This window comes from Callorhinus ursinus, unplaced genomic scaffold, assembly GCF_003265705.2.
Source record: "Callorhinus ursinus isolate GAN/ISIS: 27379988/994484 unplaced genomic scaffold, GSC_fseal_2.0 scaffold27, whole genome shotgun sequence".
NCBI lineage: Eukaryota > Metazoa > Chordata > Mammalia > Carnivora > Otariidae > Callorhinus > Callorhinus ursinus.
The window spans coordinates 22957445-22975382 of record NW_027397089.1 but is presented as its reverse complement, the minus strand read 5'-3'; the positions used below and the strand labels follow the sequence as shown (position 1 = coordinate 22975382).

Genomic DNA, 17938 nt, shown 5'->3' with positions numbered 1-17938 from the left:
GAAGAAGAAGAAGAAGAAGAAGAAGAAGAAGAAGAAGAAGAAGAAGAAGAAGAAGAAGAAGAAGAAGAAAAAGAAAAAGTACAAACAATGGTAGTTTTGTTTTCTGCTGTAAATATCTTTGTTAGGTACAAACTGAATCATGGTGAAATAGTAACTTCTGTTTACAGTAGGGGTTTACATGTAGAACTTGAATAGAATAGTATGTAGCCTAAATTCAGAATCATCAGCTACATCCTCTGGAATATAAATGGTCAAGAAAAACTATGACTTCTATGGGTTTACCAGTTTCAAAACATGTACAGTTTTGTATTTTATGGTTGACTCTAGTGGTATAGAAAGGGAATGATAAACTAGCAAAAATCTTGATCAATCCCTGATGAACTTGAAATGCTGCATTATTAGATTTGTATACAGATTATAAAACAGCTAAAATCACATTCAAACTAATTCTGGATTTTCAATATTATATAAAGTGGCACATTGAGGCCATCTGTATGATCACTAAGTTCAGGCAGTATGGAAGACTAGATATCCCTGATGTTTTAGCTCATAATTAAAATATTTTCTCCTCATAGAAGTTTCTCCCTAACAGAAGGTAGTCACTCTCAGTCTGTGTCAGGTATCAGGTTAGTGTCCTATTTACCGTTCATGCTTTCATTACCTGCTCTGCTTTAATGGGCTAGACTCTAAGCTTTTTCCCTTTTGAAGGGGCATTGCAGCAGGACAGGGCTTCTTCTCTCTCTCTCTCTCTCTATTTATTTATTATTTATTTATTTATTTATTTATTTATTTATTTATTTATTTTTAATGACTGAAACAAAATGGATCTAAAACTGCAGCTTCTGGAAAAACCATTTGTTCTTGCCAGTCTGGTATCTCTCCTTGAACTTGTCCTTGGCCTCTTGTTGGGCCTTGCATTTAAGAGCAGGGTCTCTGAAGATATCCTGTTGATGACAGTTTTGTCCAAGGGATATCCACAGAGTACCTTGTGGGCATGAGGTGACTGTAGTTATAAATTTTCACAAAAGACTCAGTCTTTGACCTCTTGGTGACTTTCTCCTTGCCCATGGCAGCTGTCACTTTGCAGGGATAGTGGCCAATTCCAGCCACCAGAGCATGGCTGGAGGAATGATCTGAGATGCCATCATCAACGATCTTCACAGTGACGACTTTGCATCCAGACTAGCGTCCAGTCAGGACCAGCACCACCTTTCCAGGTTTCATGAACTTGCCCATCTTGACACCAGCCACTTGAGTCTACAGCAGAGAGGAAGAAATGGCCAGAGCTTCTCTTCTTGATTCTGATATTTCTATTTTGTTCTCTTTTTGCTCTTGCTACCCTGGGGCATGAAACTGACACGCACCAAAAATGATGCTAAACCATCAATAACTCTGTGGTAACAAGCAGAGACAAATGCAAAATTATTTCTGGAGTTGGAATATTATGTAGACATAAAAAAATGAAATACTGTGGCACCTGAGTGATTCAGTCGGTTAAGCATCTGACTCTTGGTTTCAACTTAGGTCATGATCTCAGGGTCTTGAGATCAAGCCTTGCGAGATCCAGCCTCACATTGGGTTCTATGCTCAGTGTGGAGTCTGCTTCAGATTCTCTCTCCATCTGCCCCTCCCCCTGTTCATTCTCTCTCTCAAATAAATAAATAAGTAAATAAATAAAATCTTTTTTTAAAAAAATGAAGTATTGACACATGCTACAATGTGGATAATCTTTGAAAACATGATGCTAAGTAAAAGAAACCACACAAAAAAGATCACCCAGTGTGTGTGATTCTATGTATATGAAATATCCAGAATAGGTGACAATATAGAAACAGATGCAGATTGGTTGTTGACAGGGGCTATGTGTAGTGATGAGGAATGGGGAACAACTGCTGAATGGGTATGGGGGTTTGTCTTGGATGATCAAAATGTCTTGAAACTAGATAGAAGTGGTGGTTGCACAATATTGTGAGTGTACTCAATGCCACTGAGTTATTCACTTTAAAAGAGTTAATTTTACATTACATCAATTTTGCCTCAATTAAATAAAAAAAACTATTTCGGCGTGACACTTCCACGATGTGGGAAAATCCACACCAAAGTTTAGTTCAGAGTAGAAAACCAAAAACACTACCTGGGAGAGTCAACAGAAGTAACAAAGAGAAAGATTAGAAAGAGAAGAACACAAAACCATGTAAGTAATGACATGAAACAGTATAGTAGGAAGTGAAGGAAATTATAAGGAAAGAACAAGATTCAAGAATAAGAACAATTTTTTTACATAACTACATAGAACTTTTAGAAATGAAAAAAAAATTTTAATGAATTGGACGACTGATTTAGTTAAACTGAAGGGATAATTAATGTAATGGAACTTGGAGCTGGGGATAATAAAAAGATTAACAATATGTAAAACATTTAAAAACTCGGAAGATAGAATAAGAATATTCCAGAACATGTCTATTAAGAAGTCTAGGAGAAAACAAAATAAAAAAAAAGAGAGGCAATATTTGAGAAATCAATGACCAATAATTTTCTATAATTCTCATTACCTAATAAAATATGTTATTACAATTACTTTTAAGAAAAATTTATCAATATGTAATAAAATTGAAGAATGTGTATATATTTGCATTCCTACTTGTACTTTTCTGTTGGGCAGAAGTTCTTAGATTAACCACCCGTGCAGTGATGTACCTTGCAGCCTTATTTGTAATAGGGAAAAGATAGAACTTTATTAACTGAATCATTCCCAGGACGTCTTTGACTCTGCTTTTATACATTAGGAAATCTGCATTTAGTCACTAGAGACTATATACTACTCAAGAATTAAAACATTTGGCTAATTAAATTTTATCTGAGGAAAAAGTCCCATAACTGAGTTTAAAATAAAATACCTAAGGTAATAAATAGAGACATAGTTTATTAATTTATAAAGGTCTGCTGAAACAATGTGCTCAAAATAAGGCTAATATGTACTATTCAGAAGAGTGTCCCATTCAGATACTGATTCAAAATCAGTTATGTAGTTATATTATGCACAATTCTAATGGGTTTGATTTTCTGATCAGTTCACAAACTGTAAATAGTAGATGAGAAGCGAGGGATGAAAATATGCCTAGAGAGGAACATGAGACTGAGCAGCAAGGGATGACAACTGTAAGGAAAAAACAAGCAATAAAAAACATTTATTTAACACAAAAAGCTTGTCACTTTGAGTCCCTTTATTTGGAGGTGTACAGCCCCATGTATATATATTCTTCTTGAAGTCTTCATTATCATGGTATGGTTTTAAAATCCATGTTCAAAGTGGATCATTAGCACAACTTTCATTTTTTTCCATAGGCCCTCTTTAAGACGTAGGTTGAGAAGAATGGGATTGAGTGGGCAGACAATAAACACATGACTGAAGAAAGATAAGGGGGGAGGTTCTTAGTGGACGGAGAGTGTGACCTCAGAGCGTGCTGCTGGGTAGGATAACTTCAGGAGCCATATACCCTAAATGGGTTGTGATTCTCCCAGAGTAACAGGTACAGGGCAGGGGTGAGATAAAGGAAATTAGCTGTCTGTTCAGCTTTCAAGAAATAAAAAATGACACGAAGGGCAGTGGTGCTGGGAGCCTCGCGGGCGCGGCTTGGTTACTCGCAGTCGGGCGGCGGACGCTGCACAGCGCTGAGCGCACATCGCGCCTTAGCAGCAGCAGCGGCAGCAGGAGCAGAGGCGCCCCAGCCTTCACAGCCCCTGCGCTCGTGCCACCACCCTCGCTCCCTCTGCTCTTCTTCCCTTTGCTAGCACCAGGGCTGATCAGGGGACTGAAGAACAGATAGCTGAGTTCAAGGAAGCTTTCTCCCTATTTGATGGCGGTGGACCCATCACAACAAAGGAACTTGGAACTGTCATGAGGTCACTGGGTCAGAACCCAACAGAAGCCGAGTTGCAGGATATGATCAACGAAGTGGATGCTGATGGAAATGGCACCATTGACTTCCCAGAAGTTTTGACTATGATGTTAGAAAAATGAAAGATACAGACCGTGAAGAAGAAATTCGCGAGGCATTCCGAGTCTTTGACAAGGATGGCAACGGTTACATCAGCGCGGCGGAGCTACGTCATGTCATGACCAACTTAGGAGAAAAACTAACAGATGAAGAAATAGATGAAATGATCAGAGAAGCAGATATTGATGGAGATGGGCAAGTCACCTATGAAGAATTCGTACAGATGATGACGGCAAAATGGAGGCCTACTTTCAACTCATTTTCCCCTTCTAGAAGAATCAAAATGAATCTTTTACTTACCTCTTGCAAAAAAAAAAAAAAAAGTTCATTTACTCATTCTGTTTCTATATAGCAAAACTGAATGTCAAAAGTATCTTCTGTCCACACACACAAAATCTGCATCTATTGGTTGGTGGTCCTGTCCCCTAAAGATCAAGCTACATATCAGTTTTATGATATAAATACTTGTACTATCTTAATGACAATGAAGCATCTAATGGACTCCTTGCAGTTCCATTTGCTCATGATTAATACACTGTTTGGGTTGGCCAGTTTTTCATGCATGCAGCTTGACAATTGAGCACAGTCAGGCATTTGTATTAAAAACAAAAAATGAAAAAAACAAATTTAAAACTTCTTCAAATGGGTTCTAGTTCAATTTGTTAGTATAAATTGTCATAGCTGGTTTACTGAAAACAAAACATTTAAAATTGGTTTACCTCAGGGTGCTGTGCAGAGAAATGGGTGAAGGATAAACTGTCTAGACGCTGCCCCACTTAGCAGGACGGCCCTCTCGTACTTCCGGGCACCCCCACCCATGGTGACCATGACACTCACCCCGGTGGCATGCCGTGTGTGTTGGTTTACCATAGTCCCATGTTGTCCTAGAGCGAAATGGGGGTCAGGCTGTCACCATTCACACAAATTTTTTTTTTTTAAAACAAGAAACCTTTACCAAGGGAGCATCTTTGGACTTTCTGTTTTTAAAACCTCCTGAACCATGACTTGGAGCCAGCAGAGTAGGTTGTGGCTGTGGACTTCAGCACAAGCATCAACATTGCCGATCAAGAAATTACAATTTACGTACATTCCCAGTTGTAAATGCTAGTCTTTTTTTTTAATTCCAATAAAAAAAGACCATTAACTTAAAAAAAAAAAAGACATAAGAAATGACATGGAAATAAGAAATGATGTATTTTTTTAAATGGTGTATCCTATGCACTGTGAACCTCTCCTTTAATGAAGCTCCCTATAAATCTTCAGTAACACATGTGTTCTGCTAATGCTTTGGAATGAAGGATTTGTTATGGTGACGAGCCCTGCCCAACATGTGGTGAAAGTAAAAATTGCCTGCAGGTACAGCTAAAAGCCAAGTTCTGATTAATGCTTTGTCATGGAATTGAGGACATACAGATAGAAGCCCCAGTGTGAAGAGCAGGTCATAGTTCATTTGGGAAACAACAACGAAAAATCTCCTAAACTTGAAAAAAAAAAAGAAAGCAAAATTAAATTATCAGCATTTCTGAAATATATTTGAGCAATTTTCTGACAGTTTCTGAAAGAGAAAATCCTTTACTATCTCTGCTAATTCACCCCATGATGCCTACGAGATAATATTTTATTACAACCCTATCTAATAGATCCATGGAGATACAAAGCCTTTGGCATATATTGGATTTTCTGGAAATGTAAAGGAACAAAGATAGTTCTATGGAAGGAGCTATGGGGCAGGAAGAGAGGAATACACGGGGTCAGGTTATTTGGAAAAGGAGATTATTTGGAAGCTACCTGACTTCTTTCTCCCTGAAAAACCACTTCTATACTCACTTTCTCAGATTTTCTTTCATTGTTATACAACAACAGCTACTTAAATCTGGCCTAGCAATGAGGGAGGTGACCCAAAGATAGCTTCCACTACTCAGAAAACCCTCCTCCATTCCCTGCACACCTTCAACTCATCTCTAATTATGCTTTCTGGCTAATACTTAATTTCATCTCAGGCTTTACCTCCTCAAAGTGGACTCATACTTACCCTCCAGTGTAGGCGCTGTGCGTAGAGGGACCTGTCATGTTTCCCAGGAACAAAAGATGGAGCAACCAGTAGTTACTCAATGAATGACTCAAAACACCCTTCTGACAATGGGTTATTACTTGTGTTTTGTTATGTCACACAAAGGAATAACATAAAAATATAATTGCAGAGAAATTTCCTTTTCTAATTAGCTAACTAAAAACTATGGACACTCCCAGACATTATTCAAGTCCTCACCTATTTGTTTGGATCCTGGGTCATGACCACAGCAGTATATCTTTCTTTACAGATTATTCTGCTCTCCAGCCAGGAGTCATTTTTCTGTGAGAACCATTAGCATGTTTCTCGGTAAGGTTTTCTCTCTGATGAACAGAGTAGAGATCTAGAGGCCTGCGGTGCAAAATGTAAATAAGATAATGAGAAGATTGTCAGCATGGTGTGCCTTGGGAAAGCTCGTGATGAAGAACATTCTGTGGTTTAATACTGCCGTTCAGCGCTATTCCTTCAGGGCTCTCCTTTCTGGATCCTAGAATCCACGTGGAAACCTCGATGCTCCAGTCCTGCCTCCGTCGTCTGCGACCAGGAATAAAACAATGGTTTTAAGCTAACTGATTTAACTCCTAAATAAGTTAACATAAACCAGAGTCTAGAAAAGCGAAGGATCCTTTGGGGTTAAACTGCTTTAATCACGATTGCATTGTACTGATTACAATTCCCAGCTGTGCTGGTGCATAGCTCTTCAAAAGAATGTCTACAGTCTCCTCTTCACTTCTCTTCTGTTCTCTCTTGAACCCATTCGGGAAGTCTGTTTGCTTTTTTCTTACCTCTTCACCCAAACTGGCCCTGTCCAGGTCACCGGTGGCTTCCAGAGCCGGCATCTCCCTCCCCAGCCTCTAGTCTTCTCCGTGGTCTCGCCAGGCCAGCCCCCCGCTACTTCTGGGGGGCGGTCGGGAGGGCGTGGCACCGGGGCCCCAGCTCCGGGCAGGGAAAATAGCTGAAGGAGAGAAGGGGCCTCGCAGCAACGGCCCCCGCCGCCCCCGCGCCGAGAGCTCCGGGGACCCGGCCCGGAGAGACCTCGGAGCCGCTGTCACTTCCTCCCCTCCTCCAGGCCCGGCTGCAGAACGCCACCGCAAGCATGCGGGACGCGCGGGAGGACAGGCCAGCGTCGCGCGCCGCACTGCGGGGACACGCGAGCACAGAAAGTCCTGGCGCAGCCCGTCCGCCCCCACCCCCACCCCCGTCCCCTGCTCCCTGCCGCCGTTGCAGAGAGAAAAGTAACTAGAGCCGCTTCGCCACTTCCTCTCGCTGAGACCGAAGATGTTTCTTCCGCTGGTGCTGATGATTCTTCAGAACCGGCTAGTTTCATCATGGAACAGAACGAAAACACGATAGAACGCTGATTTTTTTTTTCTCCTTCCTTCCTTCCTTCCTTCCTTCCTTCCTTCCTTCCTTCCTTCCTTCCTTCCTTCTTCCTTCCTTCCTTCTTCTCTCTCTTTCTTTTTTTCTTTCTTCTTTCACCGGGAATATTATCAAATCTCCCGCTAGTCCTGGCAGTAAGTATAGTGGACTTGTTGGTATTTCTGTATGCGCAATAACATTTAATTTTTCCAGTTACGCAGTCGACATGTTGTTGGCAGTTGTAAAGAATCTCATTATCTCTAAGGCAAAATACTGTAGCTAGAATGTTGTACGTGGCGAAGGTAATTTTAAAGCAAACAATTTTGGATTAAAAAATAAGCCTACATCTATAATAGGAGAAAACAGCCAGAGGAATGATAAATTATAAGAAAACCCAGAAGTCCTGCATCTGGGTGGGGGGTGGTAGTGGTGGTGGGGAGGTGCTACCTCAGGGCAGAAGGGAGCACCTTTTGTAATTCTTCAATTCAGAGGAGATGCTTTCATGAAAAGTACCCCTACCCCCTCCATCCCTAACCCGGGGTGCTTTTTTCCTGTGTGTAAAGGATTCCACAAGGCTAGCAGTGGTTCTCTCAGCTCCTCGGAGTTCACAGAGATTAATCTTGCCGTTAAATTCTCTCCAGTCATATCTGACAAGACAGCTTCAAACCATGGGCTCCATGGGGCTTCCCTGAGGGAGGTGCATCAACAGCAGCACCTCAAAACCTACGGGGAGGTGAGGGGCTGTGGAACCTCAACCTCTTTGGACTGGGAGGGCTCCTCTCACTTTGCGCAGAAGGTGAGTGGCTTTGCCAAGAGCTCCAGCATCTAGGCCCCAGATGGTAGTGGTTTGGGATTAGGTGAGCGTGGGAGCCAGGCTGTGTGTGGGAAGCCTTGACTTTCTGCTTATTTCCTCTGTGACTCTGGGCAAATTACTCAACTTCTTTGTAATTCAATTTTACCTTCTAGAGGCATCCTGGCTGAAGTCATAAACAATGCATATTTGTAAAAAAAGGTAAGAATCTCCCTGGAATCAGATTTGGCAAGGGGAACCTTGTAAATGCTGATTTTCTCTGTAAAAGAGATAGAGGTTGGAATAATTGTGATTTGGGCACTGAGGGAAAATATGACCTGGCATATGACCTAGCTAGTAAAGATTGAGATATTTGGGGTAATAAAAATAATAAGATGCTCAATTTTACTTTAAGTTATCAATTTCATTTTAGTCAAAGTACATTTATTGAAGTAAAAGAGTCACTTTTTAATAACATATGCAATAATTAATAGAGCAATATTGTATGATAAGAAGAATGCTGGAGGCAGACTCAGTTACACTGTGTACTAGCTTCTTTTTATCACAGTTATCTGGGTGACCAGTTCACACCTTCAGATTTTTTTTCTTTTCTTTTTCAAGAACGAACTATTAGTTTAGATCAATGGCTCCATATTATGTTGTGTGTCACAATAATCTGGAGAGTTTTTTGTTTGAAATATATATCCCAGGGGTGCCTGGGTGGCTCAGTTGGTTAAGTGTCAGACTCTTGATTTTGGCTCAGGTCATGATCTCAGGGTGGTGAGATCGAGCCTGGAGCTGGGCTCCTCACTGAGTGTGGAGCTTGCTTGGGATTCTCTCACTCTCCCTCTCTTCTGACCACTCCACCCCCAACTCTCAAGTGCTCTCTGTCTCACTTTCTCTCAAAAAAAAAAATTATCTATCATCTATCTATCTATCTATCTATCTATCTATCTATCTATCTATCATCTATCATCATCTATCTTTCCCATGTACTGTCCCGAGTCTGTTGGATTAGAATCTTCTGGGTTGGGGACCAGTAATCTGCACTTTTTAAAAGCTACAATGACAAATTTGGAGCAATGCTTATATCTATGGTTGATTTCAGTTACAAAGTTACAAATGTAGTCCATTTCATTATCTCTTCCCCCACTCAAATTCTATGATTTCATTAGTTAGAAAAATACTTTTTACAACACTGTAATTATTTCTACATTGTTTCAATCTATATTGCCATCTCAGGGTCAACAATTCAAATTTTTATGTTAACAGATTATTACCAGAGGAGTTATGAGACACAAGCCTAAAAACATGTTTTAGTTCTATTAGTTTAGGATTTATTTTCAGTTGTCTTAAGCTTTCACCAACACAAAAAGAACAAAGGAAATTTTTACAATATATGATGAGTTGCTGTGACTAAATCCTGTATAGCTTGTGACTAAGCTCTGCCTTTTCTGACGATCAGGTAGAAATAACAGGTTACGTGTGAACAGGAGATGCTATCTTTCCTTTTCACGGAAATTGTACTTGATTCTCTGACTAGTGTTTCCTTTCTCTAATACTCCGGAAATCAACTCTTTCATTCTGAATTCATATTATTTCAAAAATGACCATGTCGTTATTTTTCATAAGATTATTCAGAATATATAGTAATGAATAGAGAAAACAACTGAGAATATTTGCCCTTGTTTGCTCAGAAAAAAACGTAAATTAATAGTTTAAGTGCTCATTTCTTACTTAAGACTTATAGACCTTTTTTTTCTTCAAAGTATAAGACATTGATGAAATGTGTCAAAATGTATCAAGAATCTGAATGGACACTTTAAGTAAAAAAAAGTGCACATATTTCTGTCTCATCCTTTGTATTTCCTTAGTATAGACTGGTAATTAAAAGCTGTCATTCTTTCTATTTGTGTGATGTGAGTTAAGATTCATCATGGAAAATAGGTAGCAATATTTTTTAAAAGATTTTCTTTATTTGAGAGAGACAGACTGAGAGCATGAGCAGGAGAAGAGAAGCAGACTCCTGGGGCGCCTGGGTGGCTCAGTCATTGGGCGTCTGCCTTTGGCTCAGGTCATGGTCCCAGGGTCCTGGGATCGAGCCCCGCATCGGGCTCCCCGCTCCGCGGGAAGCCTGCTTCTCCCTCTCCCACTCCCTCTGCTTGTGTTCCCTCTCTCGCTGTGTCTTTCTCTGTCAAATAAATAAAATCTTTTAAAAAATATTGCTACCTATGAGAAGCAGACTCCCTACTGAGCAGGGAGCCCGATGCGGGGCTCGATCCCAGGACCCTGGGATCATGACCTGAGCTGGAGGCAGACACTTAACCGACTGAGCGACCCAGGTGCACTGCCCCCCACCCATAGCAAATATTTTTAATAATTTTATAAGACAAAAGGCATTTCACTATTTTAACTGCCTTATTTATAAGGAATAAAACAATTTTAAGACATAAACAGGTATCAAACACGCTCATATCTGATTAAAATTTTTAAAAATAAAATAAAATAAATGCATGGAACATAATCTCAATGTTGAAACCGTAGTATAATGAGTTTTTCAGGTCTCAAATTCTAGATAAACCATCATAGAGAGGAGCAATTGGGACTTCTGTGGGTATTCTGACATCTAATACAAATTCAGTGATCATCTCAGTAAATTTATGTTGGCTTACCACATCTTTAATTGATCTGGGCTCCTATCCTATTACTTCTACATAAGCCACCAGTAACAAATTTTGATTTTTGATTCAGAACTAAAACGGTTCTCTAAAGACTTAGGTCGTATGTCCTTACATTCTGTAAGTTGTTTTTTTTTTAGTCTCAAGAGCAGCGGATTATTCCCTCCTACCTTTGTTTTTCCTCCTCTTTGCAGTTGATTTTCCTCCTCACAAATATAGACGTGTATCTTTCCCACACTTCTGTGACCTCAAAAAGCATTTATTAGGAGCTTTACTTTGATAGTTATTTCTTTTACGATCTTCTAGATTTGTTCACAATGCTGATGGTTTCTGATTTTTAAATTGTAATTCAGATCCCACTTCCACTTAAGTTGGAACAAGAGGAAACCCTCCGATCTAAAAAAAAAAAGAAGAATTTATAACGCTATTTTTGATAGTAAGCATGGTTGACACACACTTGTTTCATATTATTAAGAGTTTTGAAATTTTTTTTTTGAACATCACAACTTGTTAATGGTGATGTTGTGTTTATAAGTTATTTCCTAAAATAGCTGTAAGATTTGGGAATATTTCAAGTGTTCTTATTCAAGGATGAATCTTAAAAACTCTTGGACCTCACGACCTTCATTTTCCAACATGTCACTGATGTCCTCATCGCAGTGGTGTAGTATATTTTTATGTTATCCTACAGGAAGGAAATTCCCTTTTGTCTAAGCATGGATGAGAATCAGTCTTGCATTTACAGTTTTACTTGTGCGATACTTGGAAGGATTTTCCATAGACCAGACTATGTCTTTGTACATTTCAAATTTTTCCCCCTACCCCCCCTTTCCTACTTGCTTCTGGTTCTGGGTTCCATAGTATCCAGTCTTATCATGATATGACTTCTGGTCTTGCACCTTTATGTTATGATACAAGGTAAGTCTGTACCATGGCAGTTAAGAATATTCCTGGAAGCCATACTTATGCCCGGAAGGCTAGAAAGAATATTTTTATACCTAAACATATAAGAGAAAACTACATATATTCATGCCACTTAACTAAGTTGAAAATGCCACCTCAACTTTCCCTTCAGAAGATTAAAAAAAAAATGTTGGCCACCCCTCCAATGACATCGACACACGTGGAAGGAAATGTGATGTGATGGAAAGCAGATCAGAACAGAAAGAGACAGCATTGATTAGTTATATCTTAGGTTTACAAATTTGCAAAAACATACAGCTATGAAGACACACTGCCTCGGTTCATCCAAAAATGCCTTAGAAGGGACCCAGGCCAGAAAGGAGTTTGAAGCTTCAGTTTCACCAGCTTCGAAGAAGATCCACCTCTGGACACATTCCTGTGCTTTTCAGAGAGTAAGTGCTGAATGAATGAATGACTTTTTCTCTTAATGTGGAAGCCTAAGATGGAAGCTGAGATGACAGATCACTCCAAGGAAGTGGAAGACCTACAGGGGCTCTCTCTTTCATTTGTGCCCCATATTGCCAGGTCCAGTTCAGAGCAATCCCCAGACTTGAGTGCACTATTCCAGGAGTGATCTAATTCATGCAAGGCAGGGAGAGTAGAAACATGGCCTTTCTCATTCCAGACCATTTACCTCTGTTAAACCAAACTGAAGCTGCTTTGTTGTGTTTTTTCCTCTCCTCTTTGGCAACCTTGTTATGACATTGATGCATACTGAGTTTGTAGTGCATGAAAAGCTTTTAATTTTTCACACTTGCTAAACCAGTTCTCTCTCAGGCTGTAACCAGGCAATTTAAGGTGCATAGATACTTAATTTTGTATGTCAATTTGACTGGGCTAAGGGATGCCCCATAATTGTGTATTTCTGCGGGAGTCTGCAAAGATGTTTCTGGAAGAGGTTAACATTCATTCTTTTATTTATTTTTAAATTTTATTTATTTATTTGAGAGAGAGAGTGAGAGCAATCACAGAGGGAGAGGGAGAAGCAGACTACCTGCTGAGCAGGGAGCCTGATGCGGGTCTCTATCCCAGGACCCTGAAATCATGACCTGAGCTGAAAGCAGATGCCCAACCAACTGAGCCACCCAGGCACACCAAGGTTAGCATTTGAATCAGTAGACTGAGTAAAGAAGATCACCCTCATCACTACAGGTGGACATCACCCAATCTGTTGAAGGTCTGAATAGAGCAAAAGGCAGAGGAAGGGTGAATTTGCTCTTTGCTTGAGCTGGGGCATGCATCTTGTCCTGCCTTTAGACATCGGCATTCCTGTCTCTCAGGCCTTTGGACTCAGACTGAATTACACCACCAGCTTTCCTCGTTTTCCAGTTTGCAGACAGCAGATTACAAGACTTCTCAGCCCCTGTAAATGAATGAGTCTTACTATAATAAACAAACAAGAAACAAACTTCTATTAGTTCTGTTTGTCTCATTTGAAACAACTAAAAAAACAAACAGTCTTTGTAAAAATGGCTTTTAGGAACACTGCACATCAGTCATCTCTGAGAAATGGGAAAACAAATGAAGTTTGTTCTGTGATTGCTCTAGCTTACTGACTTGAGGATGTTTCCAGACTGCAGGGCAGTGAGACTCCAGACAGAGCCCATCCTGGCAGCCTCCCTGAGTTGAAAAGGAGCCTAGGGGCCAGAGAAACAAAGGCTGCTGGAATTTGCAGGAGAAGAAAGAAGAATGCTGCTATTAAGTTTTTAATATCCACATTCGTAAGTAGTATCCTAAGCACATCTTTTCGTGTGCTCATTAGCTACTGATATAACTTCTTAGATGAAATGTCTATTCCTGTATTTTGAGTATATTTAACTTAGGCTCCTTATTTTCTTATTATTGAACTGTAAGTGTTCTTTATACATTCTGAATAAAAGTCCTTTATCAAATAGATAATTTACAAATATTTCCCCTAATCTATGATTTGCATTAACTGACATTTATGGAACATTCCACCTGCAGTATACATATGCTTTTCAAGTGCACACAGAATGCTTAACAGGATAGACTATATTCTGGACCATAAAACAGGACAAACCTTAATAGATGTAGAATTATTCAAGTTAAATAAAACATGCTGTTAGACCAAAATGGAAATAAATTAGAAATCAACAATGGAAAGATATCTAGGAAATTCCCAAATATTTGTAAACTAAATAATGCATTTATAAATAATCTGTGGATCAAATAAGAAATTACAAAAAAACTATTTGTAAATGAACACAAACATAAAAATTTGTAAAATGCTAGTAAAGCAGTACTTATTCAAAAATTTACGACTATAAATAAAAAAGAAGAAAGATCTTTTTTTTTTTTTAATTTTTTTTATTGTTATGTTAATCACCATATATTACATCATTAGTTTTTGATGCAGTGTTCCATGATTCATTGTTTGTTCATAACACCCAGTGCACCATGCAAAACGTGCCCTCCTCAATACCCATCACCAGGCTAACCCATCCCCCCACCCCCCTACCCTCTAGAACCCTCAGTTTGTTTTTCAGAGTCCATCATCTCTCATGGTTCGTCTCCCCCTCTGACATACTCCCCTTTTCTTCCTCTCCTGTTATCTTCTTCTTTTCCTTTTTTCTTAAAATATGTTGCGTTATTTGTTTCAGAAGTACAGATCTGTGATTCAACAGTCTTGCACAATTCACAGCACTCACCGTAGCACATACCCTCCCCAATGTCTATCACCCAGCCACCCCATCCCTCCCACCCCCAACCACTCCAGTAACACTCAGTTTGTTTCCTGAGATTAAGAATTCCTCATATCAGTGAGGTCATGTGATACATGTCTTTCTCTGATTGACTTATTTCACTCAGCATAACACCCTCCAGTTCCATCCACGTCGTTGCAAATGGCAAGATCTCATTCCTTTTGATGGCTGCATAATATTCCATTGTGTATATATACCACATAAAAAGAAGAAAGATCTTAAATGAAGGATTATAGTTTTCATCTTACAAAATTGGAAAAAAAAAACAAGTGAAATCCAACATAAGCAGAAGAAAGGAAACAGTTAAGATAAAATTGAAAAATCAATGAAATAGAACACAGAAAAACTACAGTAGGTGAAGAAAAAGGGATAAAAGTTACCCCAAATGGAAAGGCACAATTGTAGGCAATTTGTAGAGAATACTAGAGAAAATAGAAAAAGTTTGCTACAATCAACAAATGAGTTTACAAGGTGTAGGATATAAGATCAATATACAATAATAATGAACTTCAATCTATAATTCACATCATATACAAATATTAACCTGGGGATAAACTTAATTATTTCTAAATTAATCTATAATGGGTCATAGATCTAATATAAAGCCCTAAACTATAATAGCTCTAGAAGAAAGCAGAGGAGAAATCTTTTGAGCTTGAGATAAGTAAAGATTTTTTTAAGATAGAACCCCAAATGCAGGATACATAAAAGAAAAAATATATATAAATTGCACTTCATCAAAATTAAGAACAGGTCTTTGAAAGATGCTCTTAAAGAAATGAAAAGACAGGCCACTGACTAGGAAAAACATTTTTGCAAATCACATGTCTCATAAAGGACTTGAAGAAAAAATATATTTTATATCTGTTATACATAAATATGTATATTTATTATATATATAACATTCAAAACTCAGTGATAATAAAAGAAGCAATTAAACAAAGATTTGAATGGACACTTCACAGAAAAAGATATATGGATGGTAAATAAGCACATGAAAAGATGCTTATCATCATTAGTCATTAAGAAAATGGAAATTAGAGACCAGACACCTGTGTTATAATGTATAAAATCAAAAAGTTTGATCACACTAAGTGCTGGCAAGTGATGCAGCTGTTGGAACTCATATGATGTTGGTGGGGGAACAGAAAATGGCACAACATCCTTGGAAAACAATCTGGCTATTTCTTAAAAAGACAAACATTGTGTTAAGTGACAAAGGCTACATATTATATGACATTATGTAATAAATCTAGAATAAACCAATCTGTAGAGATAGCAGATTAGTGGTTGACATTAGCGGTATGACATTATGTAATACATCTAGAATAAACCAATCTGTAGAGATAGCAGATTAGTGGTTTTCTGAGGTGGAGAGGGGTGTGAGTGACTGCTCATGGCAACAAGGTTTTATGTTTGGTTGCACAGCCCTGTCGGTATGCTAGAAAACATTGAACCATACATTTTAAGCTGATGAACTTTATGGTATATGTAAATCCTATCTCAATAAAGTTATTTTTAAAAGGTAATATACACGTTTCATATGACTGAACCATTCCACTCTTAGGTTTTTATTCAGGAATAATGAAAGCATATGTTCATACAGAGACTTGTATACAAATGTTCATAGCAACTTTATTTCTAACAGCCAAAACTGGAAATAAGCCAAATGTCCAACAACCAGTGAATTGGTTCGAGAAATTGTGGTACATTTAGAAAAGAGAATACTATTCAGTGATAAAATAACAATGACATCTGACATATAAAATACAACCAATGCATTTTAAAATAATTGTAGTGAATGAACCAAGTCTGTGAAAAAGAGTGCATATCTTATAATTCAATTTACATAAAATTCCAGAAAATTCAAACCTAACTACAGTGACAAAAGACATAGCCTAGTGACTGAGGTGGGGCAGAGAGATTTGGGATGATCACAAAGGAGCGGGAGTAAACTGAAGATAATGGATATGTTCATTATTTTAATTGTGGTCATGGTGTCAGGTGCATATGTATATCAAATTTATCAATCTGTATTCTTTAAACATGTGTATTTTATTTTATGTCAATTATACCTCAATAGATCTGGTAAAAAATTTTAAGCATAAGGGAAAATACAATTAATCAACTAACATAGAAAAAAGTTGTGTTTCTGTCACCAGATGAGCCCCAAAGAGCTCCATAGAGAACTTTTGTAAAAGCTGGGTGTTTTTCTAGTATCTCCCCTGTAGGTGTTCCCACCCAGATAAACCTGATGTCAGACCACAAGAAACTGGATTGAACCAGACAGGCCCAAGATGACAAAGTGGGCCAAAGTTCATAATATTCCTTCATTGTATTACATTAACATACTAAAATCTCCTCCCCAAGGGTGTTGTGCCACGAAATAAGGAAGAAAAAGGAATGTGGCCTACCTTCCTGGAAGTCATCTCCTCCTCCTGCAATCTGGCTGACATTAAGCACCGCTGGTTTGCCCCCCAGCCATATCATCTATGCCCCTCTACCTCTCAGGAGAAGGGGTCTTTAGAGCATAAGTTCCCCTTCTACGTTCTCTGGCCATTGAATAAATTACGTTGTGCCATCAAATAATGTTTGTTATTTGACTATTTGGTGAATGGTATTGAGTAGGGAAGGAATCTACCAGTTCCATAACATTTCATGCAGTTTTGTGGCTATTTTTCTTTCATTTTTGCTATGATGTACACAAGTTTCACATTTGATTATCAATAAACCTATCCATTTCTTCTTTATGATTCCTGCCTTTTCTAGACAATTATAGAAAATCATTCTTTATATAACCTATTTCTCCCTCTTGAATCTTTTGGTCTGGCCTCCATATGACGAAATTTTTCTGTGGTTGTCAAAAGACCACTTTGCTCTCTTTGTCTTGGAGACCCTGAAGTTCCTAATGCTCATTTTTATTATTTTACCTATCAAAATGTTTCCTTAATAATAAGTAATTAGGAGGCTATTGCTCTTGGTTGAATCAAATGCACAGTAAGTGATTGAAAAGATGATTATTCACACATTAGTAGTCACTGGTAAAATTTCTTATAGGATAAAGAGAAACGAAAGACTTTTAGGTGGTATAGAATAGATGTCTTTGGGAAAATGTGTGTGTATTTGTCTGCTTGTTTTGAGAAATGATATAGTCATATGTTTTAAGAGTTCAGACTCTGCGCCAGACTGTAGCGATCCACATTCTAGTTCCAACCCCACATCAAGTAACTTGTTCTCGCTGCCACTTAGTTTCCTTATCAATAAACTGGAAAGAAGAGTCCTCATAGAGTGGTTTGAACGGTTAAATGAAATAATATGTGTCACTGAATGCCATAAATACTCAAAACAATTTAGAA

General features: G+C 38.5%; 1 protein-coding gene and 2 pseudogenes across 10 annotated transcripts in view; 2 read left to right on the top strand and 1 right to left on the bottom strand.

Annotated features, from left to right (window-relative positions):
* Positions 1 to 242: 242 nt before the first annotated feature.
* On the bottom strand, positions 243 to 2867 carry LOC141370175 (large ribosomal subunit protein eL27-like; annotated as a pseudogene).
* A 526-nt stretch (positions 2868 to 3393) lies between these two features.
* LOC112830138 (calmodulin-1-like) lies at positions 3394 to 4641 on the top strand (annotated as a pseudogene).
* A 2639-nt stretch (positions 4642 to 7280) lies between these two features.
* The window catches only part of LOC112830121 (killer cell lectin-like receptor subfamily F member 2), a 49453-nt gene continuing 38795 nt past the window's right edge, over positions 7281 to 17938 (top strand). The window contains exons 1-3 of one of the 10 annotated variants that reach the window (XM_073877996.1): positions 7281 to 7583; positions 8070 to 8440; positions 12892 to 13580. The gene's annotated coding sequence lies outside the window, so the exon portion shown is untranslated. Of the gene's footprint in view, positions 8441 to 10685; positions 13581 to 16952; positions 17204 to 17938 lie in introns of those variants that run through there. The other 9 variants (XM_025879818.2, XM_073877999.1, XM_073877995.1 and 6 more) reach the window with 9 other exon arrangements.